The sequence below is a fragment of the Salvelinus namaycush genome, unplaced genomic scaffold, assembly GCF_016432855.1.
Source record: "Salvelinus namaycush isolate Seneca unplaced genomic scaffold, SaNama_1.0 Scaffold624, whole genome shotgun sequence".
Lineage (NCBI taxonomy): Eukaryota > Metazoa > Chordata > Actinopteri > Salmoniformes > Salmonidae > Salvelinus > Salvelinus namaycush.
Window position 1 is genome coordinate 1 of NW_024061336.1, and position 12,500 is coordinate 12,500.

The 12,500-nt window shown below is 46.4% G+C and overlaps 1 protein-coding gene across 1 annotated transcript in view; it reads left to right on the forward strand.

The window, feature by feature from the left end:
- Positions 1–12,450: 12,450 nt before the first annotated feature.
- The window catches only part of LOC120042157 (polymeric immunoglobulin receptor-like), a 1,575-nt gene continuing 1,525 nt past the window's right edge, over positions 12,451–12,500 (forward strand). Inside the window, exon 1 of the mRNA XM_038987018.1 lies at positions 12,451–12,500. This exon is cut by the window's right edge and continues 265 nt beyond it. The gene's annotated coding sequence lies outside the window, so the exon portion shown is untranslated.

Genomic DNA, 12,500 nt, shown 5'->3' on the forward strand with positions numbered 1-12,500 from the left:
ACTACACTACACCACTACACTACTACACCACTACATCACTACATCACTACACTACTGCACTACTACACTACTACACCACACTACTACACTACTACACCACTACACCACTACACTACTACACTACACTACTACACTACTACACCACTACACCACTACACCACTAATACACTACTACACCACTACACCACTACACTACTACACCACTACACCACTTCTAAACTACACCACTACACCACTACACCACTACACTACACTACTACACTACTACACCACTACACTACTACACCACTACTACACTACTACACCACTACACCACTACACTACTACACCACTACACCACTATACCATTACACTACTACACCACTATACCACTACACCACTAAACTACCACACTACTACACTACTACACCACTACACTACTACACTACTACACCACTACACCACTACACTACTACACTACTACACTACTACACCACTACTACAATACTACAATACTACACTACTCCACCACTACACTACTACACTACTACACCACTACACTACTACACTACTACACTACTACACCACTACACCACTACACCACTACTACACTACTACACTACTACACCACTACACCACTACACCACTACACTACTACACTACTACACTACTACACTACTACACCACTACACTACTACACTACTACACTACTACACTACTACACTACTACACTACTACACCACTACACCACTACACTACACTACTACTACACTACTCTACTACTACACTACACTACTACTACACTACTCTACTACTACACTACTCTACTACTACACTACACTACTACACTACTACACTACTACACTACTACACCACTACTACACCACTGCACTACTACACTACTACACCACTACACTACTACACCACTACACCACTGCACTACTACACCACTACACTACTACACCACTACACCACTACACCACTACACCACTACTACACTACACTACTACACCACTACACCACTACACCGCTACTACACCACTACACCACTACACTACACCACCACTACACCACCACTACACCACCACTACACCACCACTACACCACTATACCACTACACCACTACACCACTACACCACTACACCACTACACCACTATACCACTATACCACTACACCACTACACCACTACACCACTACACCACTACACCACTACACCACTACACCACTACACCACTACACCACTACACCACTACACCACTACTACACTACACCACTACACTACTACACCACTACACTACTACACCACTACTACACTACTACACCACTACACTACTACACCACTACAACACCACTACAACACCACTACTACTACACTACACCACACCACTACACCACTACTACACTACACCACTACACTACTACTACACTACACCACTACACTACTACTACACTACACTACTACACCACTACACTACTACACTACTACACCACTACACTACTACACTACAACTACACCACTACACCACTACACTACTACACCACTACACCACTACACTACTACACTACACCACTACACCACTACACCACTGAACCACTACTACACTACACCACTACACCACTACACCACTACACTACTACACTACTACACTACACCACTACTACACCACTACTACACCACTACACTACTACACCACTACACTACTACACAACTACACCACTACACCACTACACCACTACACCACTACACTACTACACTACTACACCACTACACCACTACACTACTACACCACTACACCACTACACTACTACACCACTACACTACTACACTACTACACCACTACACTACTACACCACTACACCACTACACTACTACACCACTACACTACTACACCACTACACTACACCACTACTACACCACTACACCACTACACCACTACACTACTACACCACTACTACACTACACCACTACACTACTACACCACTACACTACTACACTACTACACCGCTACACTACTACACCACTACACTACTACACCACTACTACACCACTACTACACCACTACTACTACACCACTACACCACTACACCACTACACTACACCACTACACCACTACTACACTACACCACTACACCACTACTACACTACACCACTACACCACTACACCACTACACTACTACACTACTACACCACTACTACAATACTACACTACTACACTACTACACTACTACACCACTACACCACTACACTACTACACTACTACACCACTACACCACTACTACTACACTACTACACCACTACACCACTACTACACTACTACACCACTACACCACTACACCACTACACTACTACACTACTACACTACTACACTACTACACCACTACACTACTACACTACTACACTACTACACCACTACACCACTACACTACACTACTACTACACTACTACTACACTACTCTACTACTACACTACTCTACTACACCACTACACTACTACACTACTACACCACTACACCACTACTACACTACTACACTACTACACCACTACACCACTACACCACTACACTACTACACTACTACACTACTACACCACTACACTACTACACTACTACACTACTACACCACTACACTACTACACTACACTGCTACACTACACCACTACACTACACCGCTACACTACACCACTACTACACTACTACACTACTACACTACTACACTACTTTAACACTACACTACTCTACTACTACACTACACTAACACTACACTACTACACCACTACACCACTACTACACCACTGCACTACTACACTACTACACCACTACACTACTACACCACTACACTACTGCACTACTACACCACTACACCACTACACCACTACACCACTACACCACTACACCACTACACTACTACACCACTACACCACCACTACACCACCACTACACCACCACTACACCACCACTACACCACCACTACACCACTGCACTACTCCACCACTACACCACTACACCACTACACCACTACACCACTATACCACTACACCACTACACCACTACACTACTACACCACTACTACACCACTACTACACCACTACACTACTACACCACTACACTACTACACCACTACTACACCACTACACTACTACACCACTACACTACTACACTACTACACTACTACACCACTACACCACTACACTACTACACCACTACTACACCACTACTACACCACGATACTACTACACCACTACACCACTACACCATTACACTACACCACTACTACACTACACCACTACACTACTACTACACTACACCACTACACTACTACTACACTACACTACTACACCACTACACTACTACACTACTACACCACTACAACTACACCACTACACCACTACACTACTACACCACTACACCACTACACCACTACACTACTACACTACACCACTACACCACTACTACACTACACCACTACACCACTACACCACTACACTACTACACCACTACACAACTACTACACCACTACTACACTACTACACCACTACACTACTACACTACTACACTACTACACTACTACACCACTACACTACTACACCACTACACCACTACACCACTACACTACTACACTACTACACCACTACACCACTACACTACTACACCACTACACCACTACACTACTACACCACTACACTACTACACTACTACACCACTACACTACTACACCACTACACCACTACACTACTACACCACTACACTACTACACCACTACACTACACCACTACACAGCTACACTACACTACTAAACCACTACTACACTACTACACCACTACACTACTACACCACCACACTACTACACTACTACACCACTACACTACTACACCACTACTACACCACTACTACACCACCACACCACTACACCACTACACCACTACACCACTACACTACACCACTATACCACTACTACACTACTACTACACTACACCACTACACTACTACTACACTACACTACTACTACACTACACTACTACACTACAACTACACCACTACACCACTACACTACTACACCACTACACCACTACACCACTACACCACTACACTACTACACTACTACACTACACCACTACACCACTACACTACTACACTACTACACTACTACACCACTACTACACCACTACTACACCACTACACTACTACACTACTACACTACTACACCACTACACCACTACACCACTACACCACTACACTACTACACCACTACACCACTACACTACTACACTACTACACCACTACACTACTACACTACTACACTACTACACCACTACACTACTACACCACTACACTACTACACCACTACACTACACCACTACACCACTACACTACTACACCACTACACCACTACACCACTACACTACTACACTACTACACCACTACACTACTACACCACTACACTACTACACCACTACACCACTACACTACTACACCACTACACTACTACACTACTACACCACTACACCACTACACTACACCACTACTACACCACTACACCACTACACCACTACACCACTACACCACTCTACCACTACACTACTACACTACTACACTACTACACTACACTACTACACCACCACACTACTACACCACTACACTACTACACCACTACACCACTACACCACTACACTACTACACCACTACACTACTACACCACTACACTACTACACTACTACACTACTACACTACTACACCACTACACCACTACACTACTACACTACTACACCACTACACCACTACACTACTACACCACTACACCACTACACCACTACACTACTACACCACTACACTACTACACCACTACACTACTACACCACTACACTACTACACCACTACACTACTACACCACTACACTACTACACATGAGCACAAACATGATTTATATGTTGTGTTTTCCACAGGGCCAGTCACCAATCCAGACACAACAACCCAAGACTCCACCTACCAAACCCTCGACACAACAGCCCAAGACTCCACCTACCAAACCCTCAACACAACAACCCAAGACTCCACCTACCAAACCCTCAACATAACAACCCAAGACTCCACCTACCAAACCCTCAACACAACAACCCAAGACTCTACCTACCAAACCCTCAACACAACAACCCAAGACTCCACCTACCAAACCCTCAACACAACAACCCAAGACTCCACCTACCAAACCCTCAACACAACAACCCAAGACTCCACCTACCAAACCCTCAACACAACAACCCAAGACTCCACCTACCAAACCCTCAACACAACAACCCAAGACTCCACCTACCAAACCCTCAACACAACAACCCAAGACTCCACCTACCAAACCCTCAACACAACAACCCAAGGCTCCACCTACCAAACCCTCAACACAACAAATCCAAACTGAAATTATGACACCATTACATTCCCACAGAGACAGGATACTGTTAGTCTTTGTAACATTTGTACTTTTGGAAATTCATTCTGCACCATATTTTGTCAATCAATGTAAACATATGTGGATCAATATAATAAAATATATTGATGTGTACTTTAAATATATTGTCATCCTCTCAACAATGGTCCTCCTCTGCTGAAACAAACATGGTAACTTTAGAACAGAGAAGTTTTAACACTTAGTCACCACAGCTAGCTGAGTTCTCTTGTGGTTTAGAAGTCTAACCTCTGGCCGGTTTGAACCAGTTTCACTCTGCATCACATATAAAACTGCAGACACTGAGGTCACTACAGAGAAATCAACAGGATGTGTAGGCTAATGCCCACCCTCTCCCACAACCACCAGTATACCCAACTCCCTGAGAGAGAGCGCAAAAGGAGACATATTGAGAGAGAAAGAGCTATATTTAAGTCAGTTAAGAACAAATTCTTATTTTCAATGACAGCCAACTGGGGAACAGCGGGTTAACTGCCTTGGTCAGGGGCAGAATGACATACTTTTTTACCTTGTCAGCTCAAGGATTTGATTCAGCAACCTTTCAGTTACTGGCCCAACGCTCACCAGGCTACCTGCCGTATAGACAGCGAGCTAGAGGTGTCAGAGGAAGGATGAGCACCTTGCTTGTTGTGGACCTGGTAGTTGGCAATATAGAAAAGTAGCTTGAAAAGTATAGTAACAGTTACTTTACTATCACAATCTCTTGCTCCCCCCTCTCTCTCCCTCAGACTACTCTCCTGGTGCAGGACCGAGTCAGAGTGCTGGTAAGTTTCATGTCTAATGATTTGAGTGCTGGCTAAAATATGGTGTACATGAGAGTCTCTCAGAGGCCTACAGGAAGTGGTGTAACTCTTGAGGTTTTGGGCAGCTGCTGACACCATGGCTGACACCATGGCCTCTGTTGCTATGGTTACTCTGATCACTACAGTCTCCTCCTTTATCACACCTTTATTTTCTGTCTGTCTGTCTGTCGGTCTGTCGGTCGGTCGGTCTGTCTGTCTGTCTGTCTGTCGGTCGGTCGGGCTGCTTACCTGTCTTCCTGCCTTACTAAGAGACTGAATGACCAACCCGCTGACCAACTGAGAAACCAACTGACCGAATGAACGCTGTAACTATCTCTGGTCAGGTGTGATGGTATCTATGATATATACAGTACTCTGTAAATTATTTATTTGTTTGCTCGTTCATTCATCATTCGTTAGTTCAATTATCATTACATCATTATCATTACATCATTATTTTGTTTGTTTGTCGGTCGGTCGTTTCGTCTGTCTGTCCGTCCATTCATTCATTCATTGTTTCTACTGTGAATGTAAAACTGGCTTGAACAAAAAGAGACAGTTTGTAGCTTTCAGAAACCTTTGATTATTCAGTGTATTTTACTCCACTTGATGGGAAATGAGACTGTGTGTATTTGTCATTAAAGCACCAATATATTTCTATGTGTTTGATACGTTCCATTCTAGACATTACTATAAGTAGTCCTCCCCTCACCAGCCTCCACTGGTGCTGTGAGTAAACTCAGTACCTGTCTCATCAACATGTACCACTGTCACTAGACACACAGAGCTGAGATGGAGGGAGAGAGATGAGGGAGAGAGATGGAGGGAGACTGCCCTCCAGTGGCAGAATAACTCTGTATCTCTCCTCTGTAGACAGCTTCCAGTCTGCATGAGAGTGAAGGAATGTGTTTCTGTGCTCTTATAGAGGATTCTCTCTCTCTCTCTCTCTCTCTCTCTCTCTCTCTCTCTCTCTCTCTCTCTCTCTCTCTCTCTCTCTCTCTCTCTCTCTCTCTCTCTCTCTCTCTCTCTCTCTCTCTCTCTCTCTCTCTCTCTCTCTCTCTCTCTCTCTCTCTCTCTCTCTCTCTCTCAATGTAGGAACAGCAACGTGATTGGTTAAGGAGGAAGAGGGAGGGGTTGTCATAAATAACATGTGGTAGGAGGGTTTGAACTAGTAGAGAGAGAGATGCAGAAATAGGGAAGTACATAATTGTAAGAGCGCAAAGAGTGAGAGGGAGGGAGGGAGGGAGGGAGGGAGGGAGGGAGGGAGGGAGGGAGGGAGGGGCAGAGTGAGTACATAAAGTACATGAAGTTTGTTTTTAAGTTATTAAAATTAGAGAGAGAACCTTAGAGAGTTGTAGACTTATTATATCAGGACCTATAGACACCTGGACCAACCTGGAGAGAACACAGCATTATATCAGGACCTATAGACACCTGGACCAACCTGGAGAGAACACAGCATTATATCAGGACCTATAGACACCTGGACCAACCTGGAGAGAACACAGCATTATATCAGGACCTATAGACACCTGGACCAACCTGGAGAGAACACAGCATTATATCAGGACCTACAGACACCTGGACCAACCTGGAGAGAACACAGCATTATATCAGGACCTATAGACACCTGGACCAACCTGGAGAGAACACAGCATTATATCAGGACCTATAGACACCTGGACCAACCTGGAGAGAACACAACAAGATGAGGATCCTGCTGATAGTCATCCTCCTCTCCTTCATGACAGGTAATAAGCTTGTTATAACTCTCTATAACAATGTAATAACATCCAGTTAGTCTTCTAATAAAGGCTGCTACTACAGATCAGGAAACACTACGGTGTGTGTGTGTGTGTGTGTGTGTGTGTGTGTGTGTGTGTGTGTGTGTGTGTGTGTGTGTGTGTGTGTGTGTGTGTGTGTGTGTGTGTGTGTTTGTACTGTGTGTATAATTTGAGGATGCCACTGGTGTAGGAATCCTAACTGTAAGTACATTTATCATCTATGCATAGTCACTTTAACTCCCCCTACATGTACATTTTACCTCAATTAGCCCAGCTCAGATAAGGAAACACGACTAAACTAAGAGGAATATAAAATATATTTTCTCTTGTCTGATTGACAGGTTGTTTGAGTCCCTTCAAAGTGACAGGATACTCTGGAGGAACTGTCATCATCTACTGTCATTTTTTTCATTTTCATTACAGTACAACGGTTTGATTTGTTTGATCTTAGCTAGCTACATAGCCGTCTTCGTATCAAAGATAATTGTGTAGTTATTGAGGTTCGCTAGCCAGCTATTTTCGTCCTAACGTAACGTAACGTAGTCAACACTGCTAGCTAGCCAGCTAGCCACCGAATAGCAGCACTGTAGAAACGATTGCATTACAACGGAACGACTTGATTAGTGTAGTGTTAGCTAGCTACACAGTTGTCTTTGCTATCTTTGATTTGTTTGATCTTAGCTAGCTACTTAGCTAGCTACATAGCCGTCTTTGTATCATAGATAATTGTGTAGTTATTGAGGTTCGCTAGCCAGCTATTTTCGTCCTAACGTAACGTAACGTAGTCAACACTGCTAGCTAGCCAGCTAGCCACCGAATAGCAGCACTGTAGAAACGATTACATTACAACGGAACGACTTGATTAGTGTAGTGTTAGCTAGCTACATAGTTGTCTTTGCTATCTTTGTATCTAAGATAATTGTGTAGTTTTGAGTAATTATCGGTTAGCTAGCCAGCTATTTTCGTCCGCCGCGCTGCCGTTCTCCTACCTACTCAACACTGCTAGCTAACACTGCTAGCTAGCCAACTTCTACCGAATAGCAGCACTGTAGAAACTTACATTACAACGGAACGACTTGATTAGCGTAGTGTTAGCTAGCTACATAGTTGTCTTTGCTGTCCTTGTATCCAAGATAATTGTGTAGTTTAGAGAAATTTAGAGAAATTGTCGAGGTTACCTAGCCAGTTAGAGGTTACCTAGCCAGCTACACTTTCAAACAAAGTCAACAACGCAGCCACTGCTAGCCAGCCTACTTCACCAGCCAGCAGTACTATATCATTTTAGTCAATAAGATTTTATTTTTTTTTGCAACGTAAGCTTAACTTTCTGAACATTCGAGACGTGTAGTCCACTTGTCATTCTAATCTCCTTTGCATTCGCGTAGCCTCTTCTGTAGCCTGTCAACTATGTGTCTGTCTATCCCTCTTCTCTCCTCTCTGCACAGACCATACAAACGCTTCACACCGCGTGGCCGCCGCTACTCTAACCTGGTGGTCCCAGCGCGCACGACCCACGTGGAGTTCCAGGTCTCCGGCAGCCTCTGGAACTGCCGATCTGCGGCCAACAAGGCAGAGTTCATCTCAGCCTATGCGTCCCTCCAGTCCCTCGACTTCTTGGCACTGACGGAAACATGGATTACCACTGATAACACTGCTACTCCTACTGCTCTCTCCTCGTCTGCCCACGTGTTCTCGCACACCCCGAGAGCTTCTGGTCAGCGGGGTGGTGGCACTGGGATCCTCATCTCTCCCAAGTGGACATTCTCTCTTTCTCCCCTGACCCATCTGTCTATCGCCTCCTTTGAATTCCATGCTGTCACAGTTACCAGCCCTTTCAAGCTTAACATCCTTATCATTTATCGCCCTCCAGGTTCCCTTGGAGAGTTCATCGATGAGCTTGACGCCCTGATAAGTTCCTTTCCTGAGGATGGCTCACCTCTCACAGTTCTGGGTGACTTTAACCTCCCCACGTCTACCTTTGACTCATTCCTCTCTGCCTCCTTCTTTCCACTCCTCTCCTCTTTTGACCTCACCCTCTCACCTTCCCCCCCTACTCACAAGGCAGGCAATACGCTTGACCTCATCTTTACTAGATGCTGTTCTTCCACTAATCTCACTGCAACTCCCCTCCAAGTCTCCGACCACTACCTTGTATCCTTTTCCCTCTCGCTCTCATCCAACACTTCCCACACTGCCCCTACTCGGATGGTATCGCGCCGTCCCAACCTTCGCTCTCTCTCCCCCGCTACTCTCTCCTCTTCCATCCTATCATCTCTTCCCTCTGCTCAAACCTTCTCCAACCTATCTCCTGATTCTGCCTCCTCAACCCTCCTCTCCTCCCTTTCTGCATCCTTTGACTCTCTATGTCCCCTATCCTCCAGGCCGGCTCGGTCCTCCCCTCCTGCTCCGTGGCTCGACGACTCACTGCGAGCTCACAGAACAGGGCTCCGGGCAGCCGAGCGGAAATGGAGGAAAACTCGCCTCCCTGCGGACCTGGCATCCTTTCACTCCCTCCTCTCTACATTCTCCTCTTCTGTCTCTGCTGCTAAAGCCACTTTCTACCACTCTAAATTCCAAGCATCTGCCTCTAACCCTAGGAAGCTCTTTGCCACCTTCTCCTCCCTCCTGAATCCTCCTCCCCCTCCTCCCCCCTCCTCCCTCTCTGCAGATGACTTCGTCAACCATTTTGAAAAGAAGGTCGACGACATCCGATCCTCGTTTGCTAAGTCAAACGACACCGCTGGTTCTGCTCACACTGCCCTACCCTGTGCTTTGACCTCTTTCTCCCCTCTCTCTCCAGATGAAATCTTGCGTCTTGTGACGGCCGGCCGCCCAACAACCTGCCCGCTTGACCCTATCCCCTCCTCTCTTCTCCAGACCATTTCCGGAGACCTTCTCCCTTACCTCACCTCGCTCATCAACTCATCCTTGACCGCTGGCTACGTCCCTTCCGTCTTCAAGAGAGCGAGAGTTGCACCCCTTCTGAAAAAACCTACACTCGATCCCTCCGATGTCAACAACTACAGACCAGTATCCCTTCTTTCTTTTCTCTCCAAAACTCTTGAACGTGCCGTCCTTGGCCAGCTCTCCTGCTATCTCTCTCAGAATGACCTTCTTGATCCAAATCAGTCAGGTTTCAAGACTAGTCATTCAACTGAGACTGCTCTTCTCTGTGTCACGGAGGCGCTCCGCACTGCTAAAGCTAACTCTCTCTCCTCTGCTCTCATCCTTCTAGACCTATCGGCTGCCTTTGATACTGTGAACCATCAGATCCTCCTCTCCACCCTCTACGAGCTGGGCATCTCCGGCGCGGCCCACGCTTGGATTGCGTCCTACCTGACAGGTCGCTCCTACCAGGTGGCGTGGCGAGAATCTGTCTCCGCACCACGTGCTCTCACCACTGGTGTCCCCCAGGGCTCTGTTCTAGGCCCTCTCCTATTCTCGCTATACACCAAGTCACTTGGCTCTGTCATATCCTCACATGGTCTCTCCTATCATTGCTATGCAGACGACACACAATTAATCTTCTCCTTTCCCCCCTCTGATAACCAGGTGGCGAATCGCATCTCTGCATGTCTGGCAGACATATCAGTGTGGATGACGGATCACCACCTCAAGCTGAACCTCGGCAAGACGGAGCTGCTCTTCCTCCCGGGGAAGGACTGCCCGTTCCATGATCTCGCCATCACGGTTGACAACTCCATTGTGTCCTCCTCCCAGAGTGCTAAGAACCTTGGCGTGATCCTGGACAACACCCTGTCGTTCTCAACTCACATCAAGGCGGTGACCCGTTCCTGTAGGTTCATGCTCTACAACATTCGCAGAGTACGACCCTGCCTCACACAGGAAGCGGCGCAGGTCCTAATCCAGGCACTTGTCATCTCCCGTCTGGATTACTGCATCTCGCTGTTGGCTGGGCTCCCTGCCTGTGCTATTAAACCCCTACAACTCATCCAGAACGCCGCAGCCCGTCTGGTGTTCAACATTCCCAAGTTCTCTCACGTCACCCCGCTCCTCCGCTCTCTCCACTGGCTTCCAGTTGAAGCTCGCATCCGCTACAAGACCATGGTGCTTGCCTACGGAGCTGTGAGGGGAACGGCACCTCCGTACCTTCAGGCTCTGATCAGGCCCTACACCCAAACAAGGGCACTGCGTTCATCCACCTCTGGCCTGCTCGCCTCCCTACCTCTGAGGAAGTACAGTTCCCGCTCAGCCCAGTCAAAACTGTTCGCTGCTCTGGCACCCCAATGGTGGAACAAACTCCCTCACGACGCCAGGTCAGCGGAGTCAATCACCACCTTCCGGAGACACCTGAAACCCCACCTCTTTAAGGAATACCTAGGATAGGATAAAGTAATCCTTCTAACCCCCCCCCTCCCCCTTAAAAGAGTTAGATGCACTATTGTAAAGTGGTTGTTCCACTGGATATCATAAGGTGAATGCACCAATTTGTAAGTCGCTCTGGATAAGAGCGTCTGCTAAATGACTTAAATGTAA